The sequence below is a fragment of the Myotis yumanensis genome, unplaced genomic scaffold (genome assembly GCF_028538775.1).
Source record: "Myotis yumanensis isolate MYYU_CA2020_CCGP unplaced genomic scaffold, mMyoYum1.0.hap1 SCAF_7, whole genome shotgun sequence".
NCBI lineage: Eukaryota > Metazoa > Chordata > Mammalia > Chiroptera > Vespertilionidae > Myotis > Myotis yumanensis.
This window is the reverse complement of record NW_027223758.1, coordinates 19,459,216-19,486,393: the sequence shown is the minus strand read 5'-3', so window position 1 is coordinate 19,486,393 and position 27,178 is coordinate 19,459,216.

Here is a 27,178-nt window from a genome sequence, read left to right as displayed (position 1 = left end):
GGAGGACCGAATCAGTGAATTAGAAGACAAGGAAGCAAAACACACTCAAACTGTACTGCAAATGGAGAAAAAAATTAAAAGACAGGAGGAGAGCCTAAGGGAACTTTGGGACAACATGAAACGAAGCAACATACGAATAATAGGGGTGCCAGAACAACAGAAAGATGAACATGGATTAGAAAACCTATTCGAAGAAATAATATCAGAAAACTTCCCTGAGGTGGGGAAGAAAAAAGTCACACAAGCCCAGAGAGTCCCAAACAAGGTGAACCCGAAAAGACCCACACCAAGACACATCATAATTACCATGGCAAATGTTCAGGATAAAGAGAGAATCTTACAGGCTGCAAGAGAGAGGCGGAAAGTAACATACAAGGGATCTCCCATTAGATTATCAAATGATTTCTCAACAGAAACACATCAGGCCAGAAAAGAATGGATGGAAATCTACAAAGTGATGCAAAGCAAAGGACTGAATCCAAGAATACTCTATCCAGCAAGGCTATCATTCAAAATTGAAGGGGAAATAAGAAGCTTCACAGACAAAAAAGGGCTAAGGGAGTTTATCACCACCAAGCCAGCCATGCAAGAAATGCTAAAGGGACTGGTGTAAAAGAAGAAATATCAAGCTCAGAAAGAAAACAGCCACACACACACACACAAAAGAAATGGCTACAAACAAGTACCTTTCAATAATAATTTTAAATGTAAATGGACTAAATGCTCCAACTAAAAGACATCGAGTGGCTGAATGGATAAAAAAACATGACCCATACATCTGCTGTCTACAAGAGACCCACCTCATTGGAAAGGACTCACACAGACTGAAAGTGAAGGGATGAAAAAATATCTTTCACGCAAATGGAAAGGAAAAGAAAGCTGGGGTAGCAATACTTATATCTGACAAAATACATCTCAAAGTGAAGGCCATAACCAGAGATAAGGAAGGCCACTTCATAATACTAAAGGGATCAATACAACAAGAAGATATAACCCTGGTAAACATATATGCACCCAATGCAGGAGCACCCACATACATAAGAAAACTTCTGGAAGATATCAGGGGAGAGATCGACAATAACACAATCATAGTAGGGGACTTTAATACACCACTGACATCACTGGATAAATCCGCTAGACAAACAATCAGCAAAGAAACAGCAATCCTAAATGACTCACTAGATCAGATGGACTTAATTGACATCTTCAGAACACTACACCCCACAGCTGCGGAATATACATTCCTCTCAGGTGCTCATGGGACATATTCAAAAATAGACCACATATTGGGTCACAAGCAAAGTCTCCACAAATTCAAGAAGATTGAGATCATAAAAAGCATCTTCTCAGACCACGATGGCATAATGTTAGAAATAAACTACAATAAAAACAACCCAAAATACTCAAACACTTGGAAGCTGAATAGCATGTTATTAAATATTGATTGGGTTACCAATGACATCAAAGAAGAAATTAAAAACATCCTGGACACTAATGACAATGAAAACACAACAATCCAAAACCTCTGGGACACAATGAAAGCAGTCCTGAGAGGGAAGTTTATAGCTCTACAGGCCTATCTCAAAAAAACAAGAAAAAATGGTAGTTAATCATCTAACTCTACAACTCAAAGAATTAGAAAGAGAGCAACAAGAAAACCCCAGAGTGAGCAGAAGGAAGGAGATAATAAAGATTAGAGCAGAAATCAATGACATAGAGACCAAAAAAACAATACAGAAAATCAATGAAACCAAGAGCTGGTTCTTTGAAAGGATAAACAAGATTGACAAACCCCTCGCCAGGCTCACCAAGAAGCAAAGAGAAAGGTCCCAAATAAACCAAATCAGAAATGATAGAGGCGAAATAACAACAGACCCCACAGAAATACAAATGATTGTTAAACAATACTACGGGCAACTCTACTCCAACAAACTAGACAACCTGGAGGAAATGGACAAATTCCTAGAAAAATACAACATTCCAAAACTCAATCAGGAAGAATCTAAAAACCTCAATAGGCCAATAACTATGGAAGAAATTGAAGCAGTCATCAGAAAGCTTCCAGCAAACAAAAGCCCAGGGCCAGACGGCTTCACAGGGAGTTCTACCAAACATTCAAGGAAGAACTAAAACCTACCCTCCTCAGACTACTACAAAAAATTCAAGAGGAAGGAACACTTCCAAGCTCATTCTATGAAGCCAGCATCACCCTAATACCAAAACCAGGTAAAGACATCACAATGAAAGAGAATTACAGGCCAATATCCCTCATGAACATAGATGCCAAAATCCTCAACAAAATCTTAGCAAATCGGATCCAGCAGTACATCAGAAGGATCATACACCATGACCAAGTAGGATTTATCCCAGAGATGCAAGGATGGTACAACATCCGTAAATCAATAAATGTGATACATCACATAAACAAATTGAAAGAAAAAAACCACATGGTCATATCAATTGATGCAGAAAAAGCATTCGACAAAATCCAACACCCATTTTTGATAAAAACTCTCAGAAAGGTGGGAATAGAAGGATCATACCTCAACATAATAAAAGCCATATATGACAGGCCCACAGCCAACATCATACTCAATGGACAAAAACTAACACCATTTCCCCTAAGAACAGGAACAAGACAGGGATGCCCACTCTCACCACTCCTGTTCAACATAGTACTGGAAGTATTAGCCATTGCAATTAGGCAAGAAGAAGAAATAAAAGGCATCCAAATTGGAAAAGAGGAAGTAAAACTGTCCTTATTTGCAGATGACATGATATTATACATACAAAACCCTAGAGACTCCATCAAAAAGCTACTAGACTTAATACATGAATTTGGCAATGTAGCAGGATACAAAATTAACCCCAAGAAATCTGAGGCATTTCTATACACCAATAGTGAACTTTCAGAAAGAGAGATTAGAAAAACAATCCCATTTACCATCGCACCAAAAAAATTAAGATACCTAGGAATAAACTTAACTAAAGAGGTTAAAGACCTCTACTCAGAAAACTACAGGACGTTGAAAAAAGAGATAGAGGAAGACATAAACAGATGGAAGAACATACCATGTTCTTGGATTGGTAGAATCAACATCATTAAAATGTCCATACTACCCAAAGCAATCTATAAATTCAACGCACTTCCCATTAAAATACCAATGGCCTTCTTCAAAGATCTAGAACGAACTCTCCAAAAATTCATCCGGAATAAAAAAAGACCCCGAATAGCTGCAGCGATCCTGAGAAAGAACAAAGTAGGTGGGATCTCAATGCCAGATATCAAACTGTATTACAAAGCCACTGTTCTCAAAACTGCCTGGTACTGGCACAAGAACAGACATATAGACCAGTGGAATAGAATAGAGAGTCCAGAAATTAGCCCGAACCAATATGCTCAATTAATTTTTGACAAAGGAGGCATGAACATACAATGGAGCCAAGATAGTCTCTTCAATAAATGGTGTTGGGAAAATTGGACAGATATATGCAAGAAAATGAAACTAGACCACCAACTTACACCATACACAAGAATAAACTCAAAATGGATAAAGGACTTAAATGTACGACAGGAAACCATAAAAATTCTAGAAGAATACAAAGGCAACAAAATCTCAGACTTATGCCAAAACAATTTCTTCACTGATACAGCTCCTAGGGCAGTTGAAACTAAAGAGAAACTGAACAAATGGGACTACATCAAAATAAAAAGCTTCTGCACAGCAAAAGAAACCATCAACAAAACAACAAGAAAACCCACCTCTTGGGAAAACATATTTGCCAACGTCATATCTGATAAGGGCTTAATCTCCAAAATTTATAGGGAACTCATACAACTTAACAAAAAGAAGATAAACAATCCAATCAAAAAATGGGCAAAGGATCTAAATAGACACCTTTCAAAAGAGGACATTCAGAAAGCCAAGAGACATATGAAAACATGCTCAAAGTCACTAATCATCCGAGAGATGCAAATCAAAACAACAATGAGGTACCATCTCACACCTGTCAGAATGGCCATCATCAACAAATCAACAAACGACAAGTGCTGGAGAGGATGTGGAGAAAAAGGAACACTTGTGCACTGCTGGTGGGAATGCAGACTGGTGCAGCCACTATGGAAGGCAGTATGGAGGTTCCTCAAAAAATTGGAAATGGAACTCCCATTTGACCCTGTGATCCCACTACTAGGAATATATCCCAAGAAACCAGAAACACCTATCAGAAAGGATATATGTAACCAGATGTTCATAGCAGCACAATTCACCATAGCTAAGATCTGGAAACAGCCTAAGTGCCCATCAGTAGATGAATGGATTAGAAAACTGTGGTACATCTACACGATGGAATACTATGCTGCTGTTAAAAAGAAGGAACTCCTACCATTTGCAACATCATGGATGGAACTGGAGAGCATTATGCTAAGTGAAACAAGCCAGTCAATGAAGGAAAAATACCACATGATCTCACTCATTCATGGATAATAAAGACCATTACAAACTTTTGAACAATAATAGATACAGAGGCAGAGCTGCCTCAAACTGATTGTCGGACTGCAGTGGGAAAGCCAGGGAGGGTTGGGGGACAGGAGGGAGGGGAGTAAGAGATCAACCGAAGGACTTGTATGCATGCATATAAGCATAACTAATGGACATAAGACACTGGGGGGTAAGGGAGGGTAGGGGTTTGTCAAGGGCGGGGGGGAAAAAAGGACACTTATGTAATACCCTTTGTAATACTTTAAGCGAAAAAAAAAAAAAAAAAGAACAATGAATCTCTTCGTAATTACTATTTTGTGCTCCTTATGGGGCCAGGCACATAGTACTGTATATAAATTAATTTATTTAGTTGTTATTATAATACTAAAATAGCGACAATTATCATACCTATTTTATGAATGAGTAAAAATGAGCTTCAGAGAAGTTGAATAACTTGCCTAAGGCCACATGGCTTGAAATTATTTAGGGTGTGGCTGCCAGAAGTTCTCTTATATCTTGCAAGTGTCTGAGGTTGTTACATCTTTTATCTATTTCACCTAAATTGGTTGTTTTTTACTTTTAAACTTTGTTTTATTAAAGTACAAATCACATACAGTTAACTATGCAAATCTTACGTGTACAGTGAATTTGTATGTGTAATGAATTTTTAGATATGTAGGTATCCATGTGACCACCACACAGAATAGCACCCTGGAAGATCCTGACACAGTTCTTCCCTGATGATGTGGTTTTAAGACTTTTAATATTACAATATTACAAAAGGTCATATAGAGTCTTTATAAAACTTTCAAACATTATAAAGCTATAGAAATGGAAAAGTTCTCTCACTACTCCTTGTTGCTACATCCAGAGTTAATCATTATTAATGGGTGAGGTGTGTGTATCCTTTTAGACCATTGTATGTTATACTTTTATTTATGTATGTGGATACACAAACATAATTCTTATATACACATATATTTTTGTACATGTATATACTAGTATGTGTATTTGTGCACACATACACAAACAAACACATACACATAGTTTTTCTAATATATATGTATATATATATATATATATATATATATATATATATCCTGAAGCTTGCTGTTTTTTTCATTCAACTTAGAAGAGCTACTATTGTTTTGTTTTTTATATATATATTTTTAATTGATTTCAGAGAGGAAGGGAGAGGGTGAGAGGGAGATGGAAACATCACTGATGAGAGAGAATCATTGACTGGCTGCCTCCTGCATGCCCCCTACTGGGGATCGAGCCTGCAACCCAGGCATGTGCCCTTGACTGGAATTGAACCCGGGACCTTTCAGTCCACAGGCTGACGCTCTATCCACTGAGCAAAACCGGTTAGGGCTATTTTTTATTTTCAGTTCATAAAGATCTGCCTGGGAAGAGTGATTCTTTGCGTGCCATCTGTCATTTCTACGTCAGTGTGAAAGAAGTTTCTAACGGAAGATATCATTGATCAAGAAAGGAATGCGGCCGAAACCGGTTTGGCTCAATGGGTAGAGCATCAGCCTGCGGACTGGAAGGTCCCAGGTTCGATTCCAGTCAAGGGCATGTACCTGGGTTGCGGGCACATCTCCAGTAGGAGATGTGCAGGAGATGGCTGACCGATGTTTCTCTCTCATCGATGTTTCTGACTCTCTATCTCTCTCCCTTCCTCTCTGTAAAAAATCAATAAAATATATTTTTTTAAAAAAAGAAAGGACTGCGAAAGGACATTCCAATTTGGCCCACTCCACTCCATTCTACCCATAGACTTATTGGTGGAGGTTAGCAAGGAAAAGCTCATATTCACCAGACTCCCTTGCGTCCTGGGGAACCAAGTTACTTCTGGTAGACATCTGCGGGGTTTGGAAGGCGGCAGCAACAGAGACTGCTCCACTCCTCTTTCCCTCTGACGTTTCTGCAGGGAAGTGTGGCCATGGCAGACTGTACTTTGCCTATAGCTGTGGCAGCTGAGGTCAGGCTCTCACCCCACTTATGAGCGCGGGTCATAGCTGAGGTGACGTGTTCTTAGAGTTAATGGTATGATGGTGATTTTCTGACCCCAGATCAATATAGAGATTGTGCGGTAGGGTCTGTGGCTTCCTGACCGTGGCCAAGGCAGCAGCTCCTTAGGGAGATCTGTTCTGGGAGTTATTCCTGCAACTTAGCCCAGAGCCCTCTGAGTCCTCCCAGTGTTTTGTAAGCACCTACTTCCTATAGTAAGACCCTTTCTGTTTAAAAAGGGTGGCTTCTGACAACCACAATTAAACTACTATTGAACCAGAAAGAAAAGGAGGAAGAACAGAGAAGGGCAAAGACTGGAAAGGTCTGCTTGGGGACACCATCTCATTTATTCACACGCATTAATGGAAATGAGTCATTTCAATTCATTAATCAATAATGAAATGAATAATAACCAAAAGAGGCTGACCTGAAACATTAATATTTGGCTTTTAATATTGTGTTAGAACTTCTAATTTAATATAAATGTTTCATGCCCTAAGTTCATACAGTTGGGGAATAACAACGCCAAACTAGAAATGTGTGACATCCCTGCCTCCCATTGTTTTTCCTCATTGAACATTTCTCTGGATAAAGGAAATAAAAGTAATATCTCAGACTAAATTCTCAGCTCAGTGAGCTGTAGGTAGATTTCTAACAAATGTATCCCGGTATCCCAATATCCCAGGTGTCTCCTCAGTCAGTTCTTTTTATTCCTTTTGAAAAAAAAAATTTAAGGGAGTCATTTCCACACCAAAGCACCTGCATGCTGGAACTATGCCAGACTCACAATCTGACTCACCTTTATTTTTATTTCTTCTAGCCCTATACAGAGGAAAAGTGGGGGGAGAGAATTTGCTGGACCAAACTTGAAGATAGTATGAAGTGGGTTCTTGAGTCAACACATGTGCTATCTACAATGGCTTGAAGTGCTTTTGAAAACCTCTTGAGTCCATTTAAGTTCCTGCAGCTTTCCAAAAGAGTGTTTTTCCCTTGTCTTAAAGTGTGTAAGCAAAAGCAATTTTCTAAAAGAGTAGCCTTAGAAAGTTAATGGAGTATAACAACTACAGAACTGCTTTCCATAAGAATTCTACATGTGTCGGATTTTGTTTCACTGTGAATCTCACTTTCAGAAAGAGTGAAATCAAGAGGTAATAGGGAGATGATAGATGATAGATGATAGATGATAGATAGATAGATAGATAGATAGATAGATAGATAGATAGAGACAGATGATAGATAGGTAGGTGAATAGATAGATGATAGGTAAATTCCAGGCCCTAGGCCTTCTCTGTCTAGGTGCCATGCTTTGAACTATAGAATTCTGAGTGCCCTGTTTTGTGCAGTCTTTGAATCAGATCTAGATTCATGTCTGGCACTAGAAAGGAGGAATCCATCCTTTTACTGCATGTCCCCAGGGTCATATCTGAAACCCAGCCTCCACCAATCTTCTTCCTTTCCTGGTTGATTTTGAAGGCTCAGCCTTCCCTGTGTGCTTTGGTCCTGCCTTTACCCATTCTGTTTGGGGGGTCCCTGCCTGATAGTGGGTTAAGGGGAGGAAGACATGTTCTTCTTGGCCGTCTTCTTCTTTGGTGCCTCTGAAGACAAGAATGTAGATCTTTTAGTGGTTTTGCCGCTGATCTCACAAAAGAGAAACCAACTAGAGGAGACAAAATGACTGACAAGGTTAAGTTGTTGGCACCATGTTCTCTGGACCATGGCTTCTAACTTTTCCATTGACCTGCTAATTAGAATTGAAGCATGCTGACCCCAAGCATGGTGCTCACCAGCCACCCTCACTCTTTCTGTGTAGGGCTTTAAACATACACTCTGCCAACTTTTCCTCCAGGGAGACCCTTAGGTCTTAGTATTCCTAGTCATGGAAAGCACAAAATATTCCAAGTTGCTCCCTGTGTCCTGCACCAAAAATACATTACCTTTTGTTTAGCTTTTATTGACGGGAGTATTTAAAAATAACTTTTAACATTTAGAGCAAGGATTGAAAATCTATGGCCCAATTTGGGCAAGCCTGTTTTTGTACAGTCTTCAAACTTTACATATAGATATAGATATACATATTTTATAAATATATTGTCTAGATATCTAAAGATAGATATATACGCCCAAAAGATATCATCTCATGTGCCAATGCCAGTAATTTGGTAGTGGATTTTGAAATGCTTTAATTTGTGTTTTGGCTTGGCCTGCATTGCTCTGGGATTGATTAGTGATGTCTGAGAGTGTCTGTACTCTTGGACAAGACCCTGGGAAAGACATTCATTTGAAAGCTTTTCTCCCATAATTCATTCTATGGGACTGGTTGCCCAGCACATTATGAAGGACTGGATGCTGATAGTCGTCTCACTGTGACTGGAGTCATGGCTCTTAACTCTGCAGGTTGTATTCACCTGGGAGAGTGACCCCTATATATGACAAGAGTCCTGGGCTAATCCTGCCAGTATGAGACATTGCAGAATGTCCTATCACCATGACATGCCCGTGGCAGATTTTGTAATGCTTGCACATTCTGTTTTCCTTCCTTAGTATGGATACACAGGGACTTCCAATGCTCCACTTGTATCCCCTCAGCGCTCACCATCCTGTGCCAGGAGACAGATTTCTTCTTCCTATTACAAGCACTGGGACTCTCTTCCTGAGGGTTTTCTGTGGCTTTAAGAGCAGGTTTGGCCTACATGCCTGACAGGGTGGAAAATGCTGGGGAGTTATGGCCTAAGGAATAACCCAAAGCCAACAAGTCCCCCCGCTTCCTCACCCCTTGGGTGTGACACTCCTGATGTGTATTCTACATCATCTCCCAGAATTTGCCAGTAGTATTAAGCTCTACTTGCCCATGCCTGTAACCTGCTCATTAACCCCACCCTTTTCACTCTGAACTGACTTCTTTGGTGTTCATGAAAATACATCTCTCTGAGCTCTGACCACACAGAGTCTGAAAGACCCTGCTCCAGCTAAGCGCTCTGGAATCCAACACTGTGTTGGCCAGGCATCTGCACTTTCCATAGGCTGTGCACTGCCCACATCTCAGCACAGCAGGGATGCTTAGGCAGGCCCAGGCTTGGGAGGCACCAGGCTCCTCTGACTGCTGATTGTGGCTAATGGACTTGCCACTGATTTTGCCAAAACTTACTTAGAACAGCACTTCAGTCTATGATTTTTTTTCTATCCAACCCTCTTTCGTCTCTCTCCTCCACAGGAGTGAGGCCTTTCTCCATCTGCATTTTTACCTTACAGGTGTTTCCCCCAATGAACCTCTTACACGTCTAAACCTGTCTTTCTTAGAAGACCCAAACTAACGTAGCTTCCTTTTTTCCCCCTCATCTCACCCCTCCCCTTCCCTCCTGATGCTTTCTGTGGTCACCTTCCAAATAAACAACTTAACGTCTTGGGGTTGGCTCCTGTGGGACTCCAGCCTACATCACATACCATTAATGTTTTTCACATCAGGTTTAAGAGCCAAGCCCAGGCTGACCAAAGATACAATCTGCTGTACTTCAGATGCCCAACCCGGGCTTCCACTGGGAAAACCACATATGGATGGCCCTGATGAGACAAATAAAACTAATAGCACTCTGAGTGTTAGTGTTGCAGTGTTTCCTGTGGTCTTAGCTTCAGATTTTGCACGAACCTATTAAATTGTGGCCCTATTGTCATCTTGTGTGAATTGAATATAAAAAATAATTATTAATAGTTTTCTACATGTGTTGACTTACAAAGTTGATTTACAAAGTTGATTTATGTCACTTTAAGTAATTGAATGACAAACATCCATTGTCCATATTTTCCTTGCATTAGACTCATTGTCATGGGGCAGAGAAGCCCAGAATATTCCATACAGGACAGATCTGTGGATGTTAAAATTGTGAACATAGTCTCTCAAGAAACTTTTGATTATGTACCCTTTTTAATGGTTCATAGAACCCTGGCTTAATTGCAGACATAATAAAAACTAGCTGAAAAGCTATTACTCTAGCTGTATTATGTTATTTCCTGTTGATTTATTTTTGAGCTTTCTCTCAGTACATCTGTTTGGTACTCAAAACCCCAAGTGTTCTGAATAAACTGAAACATAGTCAGCAGGAGCATAAATCTTGCATGGTACATAAATTTCTAAATAAAAAAGGAATTGCAATTCATGAGAAAAATGGTATTTAAGTATCAAAATATTATCTGATGTTAAGTCTAATCATTTTTGGAGTTATTGTTAATTCTCAAGCTGTTAGCTCCTAATTCAAAGAAATCAATATAATTCTTTTCTCATGTGAGAACTAAATACTTGCCTTGTGTCTGTGGAGAGGATTATAGGTCTTCACATGGCTGATTTTCTCCACGAGTTGGCATGTTAGTTCAGCCAACGAGTTTGGTGAAGTGGCAGTGCCCTTAAGAACCCTAAATACTCCATTAGAGCTGTTGGTTGTGTGTGTGTGTGTGTGTGTGTGTGTGTGTGTGTGTGTGTGTTATTAGCCAGGATCACTGACAAGGAGATTCCCCTTTTTCCTGCCCTTTGAATGACACTTGCCTTATGTGCATAGTTTTGCAGAGAAGGATAAATTCAAGAATAGATTCAGTAATCTTGCTTTAAGGAAGAAAGGCAGGAAGAAGGAATTAGATAAAGAACAAACAGCTGGTTCTGGAATCCAGCGCCCAGGAACCTTCAAGATGGGAACAAAGTTTACTCCAGTTTGAGGATAAATTCAGTAAATGTCACTGGACACTCAGAACAATGTTTTTGGATGATGAGCCTGAGATATTTTCTGAATTACTGAAAGGACTCAAGACTGTCACCTAGACTCTCATCAAGAAGGTGTTACTTGCCCAGCCAGCGTGACTCGGTGGTTGAGCGTCAACCTATGAACTAGGAGGTCATGGGTTTGATTCCTGGTCAGGGCATATGCTTAGGTTGTGGGCTCGATCCCCAGTAGAGGGTGTGCAGGAGGCAGTGGATCCCCAGTAGGGATGTGCAGGAGGCAGCTTGTCAATGATTCTCTCTCATGATTGATATTTCTATCTCTCTCTTCCTCACCCTTCCTCTCTGAAATCAATAAAAATATATTTTTTTAAAAAGAAGGTCTCACGGGTTGGAGAGCTGGATGAAAAAAAGGTGAAGGGTCAAGAAGCACAAGTAGTTACAGAATAGTCACGGGGATGTAAAGTACAGCATAGGGAATATAGTCAATGATATTGTAATAACTGTGTATGGTACAAGATGGGTACTAGATTTGTCAGGGTGATCACTTTGTAAGTTATATAAAAGTGTAATTACTGGGTTGTACACATGAAACTAATATGATTTTGTACATCAACTGCAATTGAAAACTAAAATAATTAAAAAATAAAATTTAAAAAATAAAACTAAAAAATAAAAACGAAGGCATCACAACATTTAATAATTTAAGATAAACTACATTCTTGGAGACTGTAGCAAGTCCATGACTAGGGACTGTTTGTGGTTGATAATAAGACATTTGAAAGTAAAGGAGTAGAAATTCTTCCAGGTTTCACCCATATGAAGGACAGAGGTGTGCCTACCTTAACTGGCTCCAGGTTTGTGCCTGGCAAAGGGCCTCTGTGGCATACCAAATCTGCTAGTCTCTTCCATGTGCAGAACAAATGATTATATAAGACCTCCCGTCCCTCTTAATCTGATGCTCTTGACTCCCACAACACCTATGCACAACCTTCTAATGATTTCTTTGGCTTTCCAACTACCTTAATCCTGGGAAAGTGGTGTCTTCGGTGGAGGACTTGAATACTTTTAATACTGAAAAGATATCTCTTCTACTGCCAATTAAAAAAACTGGCATCATTCTGATATGCATACCCATCTTTGATGGGCTGGGTTTGTGATAAGAAGTGGAAAATGAACAGATATAAAACATCCTAAAACATCCTCCTGGACATCCAGAGATGAGGATCAGACCACAGGCCCATGTTGTCCATGCCAATGGCAGAAACGTTGGGAGGGTCCTGTCAGGGCTATCAGCCTGCCACCCCTTGAGCCTGACTTCCTCTGTTGCTTCTGTCCCTTTCCCTACTGCTTGGTAATCACTGCATCTTGGAAGAGAGCTGCTAGAGATCAAAACTGAGTTAGTTGCTGGTGGGGAGGCTTCCTAATCCCCTCCTGCCACATTCCTGGTGGCCCAGCTTCAAACTCCCAATTCCCTAGCCTTGCCTGTGGGTTGTGCAGACTCAAAGACTGATGAATTCACTGGGCTGCAGGGAGCTCCACAGAGCTCTGGCCCCTTGGAGGACCTCAGTTTGACTCCCCTTTTCCCTTTAGTGTAATTGAATGTCAGGAAAATAGATGGAGGAGTGGGGAGAATGAATAGCAGACTCAATTTCAGCAAGTGGGGATAGGTTCTGTGGAGGAAGGAAGGGTTAAGATTTCAAGATTTTGAAAAATGTAGGCCAGTTTGGTGTCCACTCTTCTTAACATTTTGGAGAGATTTTGGAAAGTAAAGAGAATGCCTAATTTCTCAACTCTGGTTTCTAAAAATGTCTCATTATGGGAATTGGCATTGACCCACCCAAGGAGAGACTTCCAAGAACAAAATCTGAGACAGTGGTTAAAGCAGCTGCTTAGATATTAACTTATTAGAATTCTAAGTAAGTCAACTTGACTTGTCCACAAATACTAAAATATTTGTTTTACTTACTTATCATATGACACTTTGGTTAATTTGATCTTCCTATTATTCATCCCCCTCTAAGTAAAGCTTCTTTTATTGTTGTTATTAATCCTCACCTGAGGATATTTTCCCATTGATTTTTAGAGAGAGTAGAAGAGAGAGGGAAAGACAGAGAGAAATATCGATATGAAACATATCAATCGGTGTTCTCCTGCATGAGCCCCGACCGGGGCCTGGGCTGGGGAGGAGCCTTCAACCAAGGTACGTGCCCTTGACCAGAATCGAACCCAGGACCCTTTGGTGCACAGGCCGATGCTGTATCCACTAAACCAAATCGGCTAGGACAAGGCTATTTTTTTATTTTTTACTTATTATTTTTTTAAGGAAACCAACTCTTGGCCTCTGGGTTTAAGTGAAGATGACCCCCTCCACCCTTGGCCTTAGAGGTGGGCAGATGATCCAGTACTGGCCAACCAGAGTGTTTTGTGGATCTCCCAAGAGATTGTAGGGGAGGAAAAGGTTTTCTTCGATCCTCATAGGGTCATTGACTGGGTCTGAGAATTAAAGACAAAGACAAATAAACAGGAGAAAAACATACACATTTTATTAAGTTTTTATGTGTACATGGGAGCCTTCACAAAAGAGTGAAAATCCAAAGATGTGACCAGAGCAGGAAGCTTTTATACCTTTTAGGTAAAGAAACAATACATTTGTGAAGAATTGTAAAGACACCGAGGTCTGGGCTCAGGATAGTGAATGGCGAAGAAGGACTAGGAAGATTAGGGTGAGTTTTAAAAGGTTTCCATGCAGATTCCTCTGGCACTGACTTTGGGCAGATAAGAGTCTGCCTATATCTAGTAAAAGGAGAAAATATTTCCTATCTTCAGGCAGAAAGAGGGAGCTTTTACTGCATTTATTGCTTCTCAAGTGTCTTTAGCTCAAAATAAATTTTAAAAAATATATTTTTATTGATTTCAGAGAGCGGAAAGGAGAGGGAGTAAGAGACAGAAACATCAATGATGAGAGAGAATTATTGATCGGCTGCCTCCTTCACGCCCCACACTGGGGATCAAACCTGCCACCCTGGTATGTATCCTGACTGGGAACCGAACCCCCTGGTTCATAGGTCGACACTCAGCCACTGAGCCATGCCAGCCTGCATCAAAATCATTTTTATGTCAAAGAGGCCTATTTGGGAGTGACACATTTTAATGTCCTTCGAAGTTAATACAGCAATGGGAGCAGGAACCAAAGATTAGCTTACTTACTTAATTCTGGGACCACCTGGAAAAGAGAAACCTTCTTTCCTATGGTGTTGTTGGCTGTAAAAAGGAAGTAAGCCTGAATATCCTGTGGCCAACCTTAAAATGTGATTATGGAGGCTGGCAAGTCCAAAATGTGTCGGCTGGAGACCCAGGGAAGAGCCCATGCTGCAGGTTAAGTCCAAAGGCCGTTTGCAGGCAGAATTCCTCCCTTGCTCTGGGAAGTCAGTCTTTGGTTCTAGTTAGATCTTCAACTGATTGGATGAGCCCTACTCCCCCCATTTTGGAGGGCATTGTACTTTCCTCAAAGTCCCACAATTTAAATATAAAGCTCATCCTCAAACATCCTCCCAGAAACATCCTGAATAACGTTTGACCAAATATCTGGGCACTGTGGCTCAGCCAAGCTGACACATAAAGTTAACTATCAGGAGTCCTGATCAAAGCCTGCAGGCCCCTGTGATCAGGCTCCAGTCACCAGCCTTCCTTCTCACCGCTCTCCTCCTGGATAATTGTGCTCAGTAGACCAGTGGTTCTCAAACGTTCCTGTGCAGCAGAATCACCTGGGGGGAAACTTAAAAAACAGATTTTTGGATCCCATCCCCTGAGTTTCTGATTCAGTAGCTCCGAGGAAGAGCCCAAGAATTTGTAATTCTAAAAGCTTTCCTGGTGATGAGAACCATTGTTCTAGACATACTGGTCTTCTTGATATTTCTCAACAGATAAGGCACTCTTCCAATACAGGGCCTTCATACTGGATGTTCTTTCTGCCAGGAAGATTCTCTGTTTGGCTGTTGCATGCAATTGGGTGTTGTTAAATACTTAATAACTGACTCTCTTTAAAAAAACAGTTCTGATCCATAGCATTTGCCAATTTCTAGCTTGCAGATCTTCCCATCATGGCTGATTTTAGTCTACCAATGAAATGTCACTAAGCATGGAGTCAGCAAGAGATGTGCCCCATTGATTCTCAGGAACCAATGTGTTCTGGCTGAGTGCACCAGTGTTTGGATGACTTCCTGTTTCTGCTTAGTATCACCTCCTCTGAGAGGGCTTTTCTGATCACCAGATAAAACAGCATTACCATCCTTTAATCATTCTCCTTCTCTTATTTTAGTTCATTGTATTAATTTCCACCTATGATACATTTCTGTTTTTAAGTTTTCATTGTCCCCTACTGAGTCATAATCTCCAAGAAAGCAGAATTTTTGTCTCATTCCATGCTGTATCCTCAGGTCTAGAAGGATGCCTGGCACACATTAGATTTTGAATAACTATTTATTGAATATATAAGTGAATAAATTTATGTCCATATTTGTCCATTGTCTGTGTCCCCCCAACACCCAACTGGAATGCAATTCCATGAGGATGTGAACTTTGTTTAATTTTGTTCACTACAGTGTCCTCAGCCACACAAAAATTCTAGGCAGTAAAATGATTTATGATTTTTATGAAACCATAAAAATCCTAGGCAGTAAAATCTCAGACATCTCATGTAGCAGAATTTTTGCTGATACATCTCCTAGGCAAGAGAAACAAAGGAAAAAAATAAACAAATGGGATCACATCAAACTAAAAAGGTTCTGCATAGCAAAAGAAACCACCATCAATATGAAAGAGGAACTCACTGTGTGAGAGAATGATACATCTGATAAGGGGTTCATTTCCAAAATATATAAAGTATTCATACAACTCAACAAAAGGAAGACAAAAAATTAAAAAATTGGCAAAGGACCAGAATAGACACTTCTCCAAAGAGGACATATTAATGGTCAATAGACATATGGAAAAATGCTCAAAGTCACTAATCATCAGAGAAATGCAAATTAAACCCACAATGAGTTATCACCTCACACCTGACATAATAAATAAATCAATGAATCAACAAACAACAAGTGCTGATGAGGATGTGGAGAAAAGGAAGCACTAGCTCACTGCTGGTGGCAATGCAGACTGGTGCAGCCACTATGGAAAACAGTATGGAGTTTCCTCAAGAAACAAACAAACAAACAAACAAAAAAGAATGGAACTGCCGTTTGACCCAATGATCCCATTTCTGGGAATATATCTTAAAAATCCTGAAACACCAATTCCGAAAGAATATATGCATCCCTATGTTCATAGCAGCATTATTTACAATAGTTAAGATCTGGAAACAACCCAAGTGCCCATCAGTAGATGAGTGGATAAAAAAGCCGTGGTACATTTACACAATGCAATATTAAACAGCTGTAAAAAAAATGAAGGATCTCTTACCCTTTGAGACAGCATGGATGGACCTGGAGAGTATTATGCTAATTGAAATAAGACAATAGAAAAAGAGATAAATATCATATGATCTCACTTATTTGTGGAATCTAATGAACAAAATTAATTGACCAACAAAATAAGTCCCAAGGCTTTGAGGCATGGAACAAACTGACATATCATAGGGGACTGGAGGCAGGGGGTGAGAAGAGATAAACCAAAGAACTTATATACTTATATGCATAGCCTATGGACATAGATAATAGTGTGGAGAAGGCCTGGGGGGCAGTAGGGGCTGAGCAGAGGGAGGGTAAAGTGGGGAAATGGGGGACATCTGTAATACTGTCAACAATACCTTATATATATACACTAGAGGCCCAATGCATGAAATTCATGCCAGAGTAGGCCTTCTCCCAGCTGCCAGCACCGGCTCCCCTCTGGCACCCGGGACCTGGGCTTCACTTGCAGCCTCGGCTTCATCTGGAAGGTCATCTGGAAGGACATCCGGTTTAATTAGCATATTACACTTTTATTATTATAAATTAGAGGCCTGGTGCAAGAAATTCCTGCATTGGGGGGGCGGGGGGGGGGATCCCTCAGCCCGGCCAGCACCCTCTCCAATCCGAGACCCCTCAGGGGATGTCCAACTGCTGGTTTAGTCCGGATCCCTGCAGGATTGGGCCTAAACGGGCAGTCGGACATCCCTCTTGCAATCTGGGACCACTGGCTCCTAATCACTCACCTGCCTGCTGGCCTGATTGCCCCTAACTGCTCTCCCCTGCTGGCCTGATCACCCCTAACCACCTCTGCCTTGGCCCCTGCCACCGTGGCTTTGTCAGGAAGGACATCCAGAAGACATTCAGTCCATCCAGTCTAATTAGCATATTACTCTTTTATACTAGAGGCCTGGTGCACTGGATTCATGCACCAGCGGGGTCCCTTGGCCTGGCCTATGGGGATTGGGCCAAAACCTGGCCAAGGGATCCTGGATTGTGAGAGGGCAGTTCTCAGGTGATGTACTCCAGAATCGGACTCCCTTCTCTCTAGTTCCAGGTGTGTGCATCACCCCAGAACCGCAGCTGCCAAGTCACTGCAGCTTGGCAGCTCTTGCATTGAGCGTCTGCCCCCGGTGGTCATTGCTCGTCATAGCTACTGGCCAGTCGTGTGTGTGTGTGTGTGTGTGTGTGTGTGTGTGTGTGTGTGTGTATATATATATAGCAGAACTTTGCAAAATGTTCTGAGGATCAAGAGCAGATACCCAGTTCCCTCTATCTCTGTTTGAGTTCCTTGTCAGATAGTGTCCCTGAAAAGGCAAAGCTGTGCAGGGAACCTGGTGGGTGTCAGCTCAAGAAATATGGGCAGCTCATCTGCATATCTTTTAGTGACCTTCCAGAATGACAGCCAAGCCACCAATGCCTCCCTGTTTGCAAATGATAGAGATCTCATTTCTGGGGACGGCAGGATTGATGTGGCAGCCACAGTGCCATTAGACCTGGAAGATGCTCTGTTCTCATTACTGTCTCCTGGCAACATAGCACCAGATGCCGCTGTGAATATTAATGACCCTCATTCAAATAACCTTTAGCGCCATCCTCCAGCTCCTCCAGGCTGCAGCCAGGGACTGCTGCTATCTGCTTCTGTGGTCTTCATCTCAACAAATCTTTCCCTTTTCTCTTCCTGTTTGAGAAGATATTATTAATGAGATTTTTATCTAAGGAGTGGGTTGCTACTTCTCTATGGAGATGCTCACTTTCTGAGCCATTTTCCAAGAACGATAACAGCACTCGAATTCTGCTGGAGCTTGTCGGTGATAGCTTTCCTTGGCTTTATCTGCTGGGTGGAATATGTAATTTGTTTAATATCTTTGCTTCTTCATGAGCAGGGTTTAAAAATTAACGTGGAATCAGGCAAAGGGGAAATCAAATATTACTAAGCTCTCAATGGGTTTCATAGTTCTTATCAGCTTCCAACAAGTTCAGGACTGTGATGGCAGTAGTCATTTCAAACGGGCTTGCCTGTCTGACTTCCTTTGGCTCCTCATGCTAGGAGCTATACCCTTGAAAAGCCAGGGCATATTGAACTGCTCCAAGTTGGGCTGCCTATTTTCTTTAGCTCTTTGCTTTGTTTCTCTAGACCAGAGGTTGTTCTTGAGAGTAATTCAGGGCACTGCTGAGAGTAAAATCTTCTTCCCTTTCCATTCATTCTCTTCCTTCCCTAATATTTAATGAGAGCTATAATTTGTGGTTTCAGAATACAAACTTGAGAGAAAGCCAGGACGATGTGTGGCTCTTGGCTCTTTTATTTACTAGTTGTGAAATCCTGGGCATGTTGCTCAATCTTGCTCAGCCTCAGTGTCATATCTGTAAAATATAGCTAAAGCCAGCAACCTCCCCAAGTTATCAATAAGTTAAATGGTATCACATATGCAAAATACTTAGCACAGTGTCTGGTATATAGTAAGGACTCAATAAATGGTGGCCTGGTATGGTAGGCTGTTAAATCCATAGCTTCCAGTGAAATATGTCTCCTGGCGTGGACACCTCTCACAGTGATTCTAGACATGGCCATGTGACACCCTTTCACCAATGAGGTATCAGCAAATGGGACTGAAGTAGAGGCTGGACAAGTGCTTGTGCATTGGGGCTTTCCCTCTGGGAATGCTGCCACCACCATATAATAACAATAATTGAACTGACAATTAGATCTTTAAATAACAACAATTTAAAGATCTAATTGGCTTTTTTAAATGATTCATAAATCAGGCATTATTCCATCTAGAAAGCAAAAAGGAGCTCCATAGAGCTGCAGGAAAAGAAAGGTTTTTAAAGGCAAAGAAGGGACAGAAAAAAATAGGTAATTATTAGCAAAGAATGCATTGTTTTAGGCAAGGTCTCCATCCTAAGGGGAGGAGGTCTATCCGTGGAGTACCTCCTAGTGCTGACCAGGAAATTCCAGGTTGGCTGGTTAAAGATCACATTCCCGGGGAAGGTTGAAACTAATTAAGTTAGGTATTATGTCTTGGTGTGTTGCCCTAGACCAGGGGTGGGCAAACTTTTTGACTCGAGGGCCACAATGGGTTCTTAAACTGGACCGGAGGGCCGGAACAAAAGCATGGATGGAGTGTTTGTGTGAACTAATACAAATTCAAAGTAAACATCATTACATAAAAGGGTACGGTCTTTTTTTTTTTTAGTTTTATTCATTTCAAACGGGCCGAATCCAGTCCGCGGGCCGTAGTTTGCCCACGGCTGCCCTAGACCCTTACACAAGTGACTCTATTTTGGGTCTGTTTTCTCCTTTCTAACAGAGAAAGCCCAGTTTCCCTCAGAATGAAGGACTCCATGGAGAGCGAGGCCCAGCCAGTTCTGAAACTGAATGCAGCTGCATGAGTGAGCCCAGCCCAGCACAGAAAAACTGCAAGGCTAACCCGGGAATTTTGATAAAAAGTAATTTTCAAGACACTAAGTTTTGAAATTATTTGTGATGTAGCAGAGGCCAACTAATAGTTATTACTTTTATAACTCGTCTTATTTAAACTGCAAAATACTCTCACAAGGTAGGTGATCTTACCTCCACTTTACTGATGATGAGTTGAAAGTTCAAGGACATTAGGTAGATGTCTCCTTGATTGTCTGGATCCTTAAAATAGTTGCTGAGAAAGAAGTGCAAGGGACAAAGCATATTTAAACACTGTTCTTAGGTGAGAAAAATTTTTTCATTCAGATAGAATCCTATGTTGGATCTCTTTAGGTCTTTAAAAGCCTCCTAGATACAAATTGGTGGTTACAAAAATAGTCATGGGGATGTAAAGTACAGCACAGGGAATATAGTCAATAATATTGTAATAACTATGTATGGTGCCAGGTGAGCACTTGAAATACTGGGGGAACACTTTGTAAAGTAAATGATTGTCTAACCACTATGCTGTACCCCTGAAACTAATACACAAAAATATTGAATGTAAACTATAACTAAAAAATAAACGAGTCTCCTAGAAAATTCAAATATTCCCAAAAGAACAACCTATCAATCCAGTTAATTCCTCATTATGAAGTGGGACATATGACAAACTTATATTAGTGGGCAGCCACCACTGATGGACAGCAGCACTGCCCAATAAAAATATAAAGTGAGTCATGGATGTAATATTAAATTTTCTAGTAGCTACATTAAAAAGTATAAAAAAGAGGTAGAATTGATTTAATTTTTATTAATCCTATTCTAATTCTTTTTATTTCAACATATGATCACTATTAATTTTAATAAGGTATTTTACATTATTTCTTTTTTAGACCAAGTTTTCAAAATCTTGTGTGTTTCAGACTTATATCACTTCTCAATTCTGTCTCACATTTCCAGTGTTCAACAGCCACACAGGGCTAGTGGCTACCGTTGAGAAAAAAAAAATTTGCTAAAGTGAGGACAGTCAGCTCAACTAATGGTGCTTTGTGCACATTAAATCCGATCATGTGTGAAAGTTGTGGGTCGTCCCTGCAGGACCACACAAGGTGTCCCAGAAGTCCTTGTGCAGTCTTCAGCTTGAATAACTTCAGAAGTATCAGTGCTACATACCTACTGAAAACATCCTTAGAGAGTTTGTTTGCTTAAATTTATTTTACACTTATGTATTTTCACACATTGTAAATAATACATTTTTAATTGAACTTTTTATACTTATGAGCTCTGGGTGACAATTTCTTAGGCCGTGGATCTGTAGTGGGTTCTCTTGCTTGGCAATGACATAATCTGATGTAGCTTTATCATGCTGTTTCATGTGAGAGTCACATCCAACTATCATGTATGTAATGAAGCCTCAGTTATTGGATGATTACTGAACAACTGCTGATTAAAATTTACAATGTCTAAAAACTGACTAGAGTGATACATAGCACAGGATCGTGGCTATGTTGAATTTAATAAGAGCATATTACTATTTAAAAATTTTATTAATTAACCTTTCAGGTTGCTATTGCTGTCAGCTTATAGCAATTATACTTTGGAAGTAATTAACACTTAAAGTGTCACTAGCCTTCTGGACATCTCGTATTTATGTTGCTCACCATCCATGTCAAGATGATAAAAATTGCTTTTCCCCAACCAATACTAGCCTGTCTCCATAGAATTGTCCCCCAAAGAGCTGTGCTGCAGGGGTTGTTATGTTAGCTCTGAGGGTCAAGAAACCTGTGAGGTGGACATTTCCTACCTGGCCTGGAAAATTCTGCACCCCAATTCGTCCATGAGAATTAAGACCTCCTACCTGCCTCAGGGATCTGGCAGCCACTTCTTCTGCCCTGTGGAACAACTCAACTGTTTTCCATTTTTTAGAGGCATTGGGGGGAAAGGGCCATGCAGCAATGCACAGAGAGCCTGGATGGCACTATTTATAAACCGCCATGTCTTGGCGAAGCACAGGAGTGGAAATGGCAGAAGTGAGAATGCAGCCAGAAACGCCTAAATAACTGGTTTCAAAATTAGCAGAACCCCATGCCTTTTGAAGGCTCTTCTAAGATTTTTATTAATCTATTTGGTCACTTTTGTGCTTAGTGAGAAAAAGTGTCCCTTCCTCTGAGAGGGAAGTAGCCCTGCCTCAAGGCGCATAGCTTGGGAAGTGAGGTGTGGCTGGATTTCCGCCACAATTCAACTCCTTGTAGATAACCGGAACAACTGTGCATGGTGGCCCTGCCTACTGTCTGTTCACATTGCCTCTGAAGACAGAAATGGTGCAAGTGGGGAAGCAATCGAGCTAGCTTACAGACCAGCTTGGATAAACTATGGTTTGTTGTCAGGCTATGGTCTATAACCCTGCCTTTAAAAATTAATCAAATAGAATACTCACCCCCTAGGACAGGGGAAAAAAGACTCTAAATGTCCTTAATGCTATTTAGAAACAATGAAACTCAACTTCCAACCTCTGTCACACCACAGAAAGACATTTCATTTTATTAATATTTTATGCCTTGCCCTAATGTAATTCAATATATCACATGTCACAATGCCAATGTACATTTATTCCCAATAATTTAAAACTGGCATTTGAGCCAAGAGATCCTAGAAAGGAAGGAATGATTTCTGACCACTGAATTGTGTTGTGCCCAAGTAATGTCATGACCCTTCAGACCAGAGCAATACACATATTTACCCAACGAATGCAGAAGTAACATCGAAATCATGTCTAGTTCAACTTTTTCTGGTTTTGATTAGAGATTCAACAATTCCCAGAGAATGGTAAAAACAAAAGAAAATATGCCTTCCCCATGTGTTAGAGCAGATGGCATATGAAAACTCAATGAACCGATGATAAAAATACACACCCATAGTATTGACACTTATTGGTGTAGAGAGAATTTTGAAAATCGAATTGGCCTTGATGATGGAGAGACAATTGTTTGGCTTTATAATTCTAACTGAAAATGAAAAGAGAACTTGTTCCATGGTTTCAGGAAGAATTTTAGAACTATCCAGACACTTCCTATAACTGCTCCATTACCTTTGGTGAAAATGACAGGTCAGGAAATAGTCATTTTCTTATAGCATTTCTGGAATAGTAAACACTACCTTTCCTCTCTTCCTGTCACACATAAAAACACATACTCTTTAGTCTGGCATAATTTAATGTAACAGTTGCTTTCAGCCTAATTCTCTCCTCCACATCCTGTGGTCATGATCTGAACTCATGCAGAGAGATGCATAAAGACAAAGTTGCCCTTTCATCTAACTTTGCTCTCAGGGGTTTAGAAAAGCTCCAATTTTAGCTACTGTATGTAGCAGAGCCCACTGGTGCCCTGCCCGTATCCTGTGGCAGTCACTATTCCAATACCTGTTGAGAGCATTTGTCTGCAAGATTGCTGCTCTCTACCTAATGGCTTTGTGTTAGCCTGTACCTGGTCCAAACCAAAAATGACAAAGAGTTAAGGTCATCAAGAATATGACTAGTTGGCAATAGATGAGAGTTAAGGGTAAATACCCCAGCTTCCTTATCCCTGGAATAGGATGACTTGAAGCTGTGCTCTAGACTGTCTACTTTCTAGAGGCCTGCAGGGAAGGGTTGCTAGATAAAGTACAGAATGGCCAATTAAATTCGGATTTCAGATCAACAGTGCATAATTTTTAGTTAAGTATATCCTAAATATTTTATGGGACATTCTTGAACTAAAAATTTTATTTGTTGTGTGTCAGACATTCAAATGTAATGGAGTGTTTTTAATTTTCTAAATTTGGCAGCCCTGCCCCGGAAGAATTGAACCCCAGTTACTCACATGGTGATCTGTTGATATTGCAGGCTGTTTGACCTTCTTCCCTATAACTCTCCTGCCCAGGCTTCCTAAGATTCCCCCCTTAGTCCCCCCCCCCCCCTCCGCCACCACCACCTTAGTCAGGTTCCCTACAAGTAGAATCTGAGACAGGAATTCTTACACAAGTGCTCTTAGGAGAAATCTGAAAACGTGCAGAGGAAGCAGGATAGGGCAGGGAAAGGAGCTGAGCAAGGATGTGGTTTTATGAGAAGTGTAACTTCAGTCAGATCCCCTGAGGGACTCTGGAGCATGATTGACATCACAAGGTTGTCAGACCTTGAGTTCAAAGGGACTGACCTTTTGTCCACCCGCCAATATTCAGTCATTGGCTGTGGTCTAACCTGATGAGTGCAAGGTCAAAGGATATGAGAAAGACACCAACCATATCTAAAACACCTTCCATGCAACTTGCCCTCACATCTTTGCCTCAGGGTTTGTTTCTGGGCAAGCTGAACCCCCAAATACTAACTGCAGTAAAATCCTTGATGGCTCCTAATTCTTCAAGGTCAATCATTTCCTTAAGGACTAAATTCTATAACTCCCTTGAGGGCTAGAACTGCAATTTATTTGCAATACTTTACACATAATTGGTCAATAAATATTTGTTGAATTGAATTGTACACAGAGGCAAAACTGATATATTTATAATATAAACATTAATAAAAATCATCCTTTTTTAGTACCTACTACTATAACTAAACTAGGTACTCTATTACTCATTTTTAAAATTCAACAAACAAAAAAAAGCAGCATTGCAATTATGTTGCAAAAAATACCCCAGAACTAGCCCAATCTTGTTAGGTCCTTAGTAAATTAATAAAATACAGGAACTGAGAGTCTTGATGAGTGTCAATGAAGCATAGAGTAAGAGATGGAAGCTGAAGAATGATAACAGATATGCCTTCTCAAAGTGTTTCCCCTGAGGATCTCTCTTTTTTTGTGTAGGCAGCTGACTATGTCAAAGAAGTACATAGCAATGTCAGAACCCTTGGCGAGGTCCAGAGGCCCACTTGTCAAAGTTGCCATTGTCTAGATATCAAAATGCTGCCTCTCCCAAAGAAGCTACCTAGTCCCACTGACTTTCCTTCACTAGCACCAAATCTTCAGGGGATGGGCACCACGTGTGGTTGCACTCCGCTTGGACAAGGGCAATGCAACCTGGCTCTTGTAGGGCACTTGCAGAGGGCTTGGGACACAGCACACACTAGATGTGATGGAGTTCAGTCAACATAGGATCAGGTCAGACACAGATGAGAATGATCAGAACTCCAGGCATGGGAACCACAGCAGGAACAGGTATAATGTGCCTTTGAGTCTTCAAGTGTCTCTGGGTCTTCAACACAGACTTAATTCTAGAGGCAATTAGCTAGTCTGCTGGGGGACTAAAGGCATAGAGGCAGGCTTTCAGAAAAAACACTTTTTTTTCAAATGACAGGTTCAGAGTATTTAATGTTGTGCAAGGTTTGGGTGGGTGTGTGTTCAGAGGCAAGCTTGAAGTTCAAGGATATGGGAAGTGGATGATGGGAGGGGGTGAGGACTGGGCAAAAGCATAGGCACTATTGGCAGAACTGAGGGAGCATTAAAAAGAAAGCTAATAGTCAATCACTGTGGGATATTCTTTGATAGCATCCATGTAAACTAAGCATTTGCATACTTTATTATCCAGAATCCCACTCCTTTTTATGTCCAACAGAAATGTAACATGTGTTCAGCAGAAGTTATATACAGGAATGATCATAGCAACAGCATTCATGATAGCCTCAAGCTTCCTCAAACTGAAACAGCCCAAATGTTCCACAGTCGAGTGGATAATTGTGGTATATTCACATAATAAAATACTGCACATCAATAGAAATCTACAGTCACAGGCAACAACAGGATGAATCCCACAAGCATACTATTGAGTGAAAGAATCCAGGCGCCCCAAATTACACACTTTATTATTCATTCATATAAAGTGGAAAAGTAGGCCAAAGTGCTGGCAGTGACTGGATGTGGGTGAGGAGGCTGTTCACCAGCTGGTGGTGTGCTATTTCTTGATCTGGGTTTTGTTTACTTTGTGACATTGGTGAGTATAGTTTGTGAAAATTCTTGGGGCTATACACTTAAGATTTATTCTTCAATAAAATATTAAATATAATGTAAAAATAAGAACTATTGAATAAAGAAGACAACTAGGTCTTAACTTTGGCAAGTGGCAAACTCCACCTCATTCTGTCAATATTTTCTGTAGGATGTGCAAAGGGGGAAGGTGAGACTGAATTTAGGTAGTCATATAGCCATTGACTTTAGAGTGGTCAACTCCTCTACCTTCCTGCAAAGCAGACACCACCACTAGATCATTCCTGACAAGTCATCCTAGAGGTGCATTTAGATCTTGTTGATTTAGTGATGATCCTTCTTAGAAATCTGCATAAGCAAAAGCGCAGATTCGTAAAGCAGCTGCGGAGACATCAGCAGCAGGAGTCCCAGATCTCTATTCTGCCACTAACATGACTCAGTTATGTTCATTTTCTTCAGATTTTCTACTTGCCAATAATTTCTGCTGGAACATGGACCAGTAAGGCTTTTTTGGCCTTAGTTCTACTTTGTAAAATAAGTGTTTCTCCAGGGTATTTTCTTCAAATTTCCAAGAATTCCCCAAGTCAACTTTTCATAGGTTGAGGGCAAGTGCATGAGATGACAGCCTTTGAATCAGGTGGCTTCCCTTGGACTCATCAACTAGGGTGCTGGTGGGCCCTGGTCACACAATAGACATCTAGCCACTTTGGCATCATGGGCCTCTGGCAGTTTTTTTTACAGAAGAAAGGTGGTCTTCCCAGTGCTCAGACCCACTACATTTCCACCTCTCCTTCCTCCTTTAGTGTCCAAAGTCAAATTCTCAAAGCAATCACTTAGTATAAATTTACTTTGTGCCTGTCTGGTCTGAGTGTGGTTTGATTTCTGACCTATGTATATATAATAGCCAACTGTCAAATTTCCATGAGACAGTGATGGAATTTTTCAGAATATCCAGAATCTGGGGCATGAGTTTTCCCTTTCAGCCCAATCATTCATCAGTCTGCTTGGCAGTGGCAACAATGGTGGGCTCACAATTTAACTCCTTCATTTTCCCCTGCTGTCTACGTTCTGGCAGCAAAGGGTCAAAAAATGGCAGAGTGGAGGCAGAAGCCAGGGTGCTGAATAATGAGCCTTTGAATAGCAAGACCTGCCTGAGCCAGGGGCTTCCTGAGCAG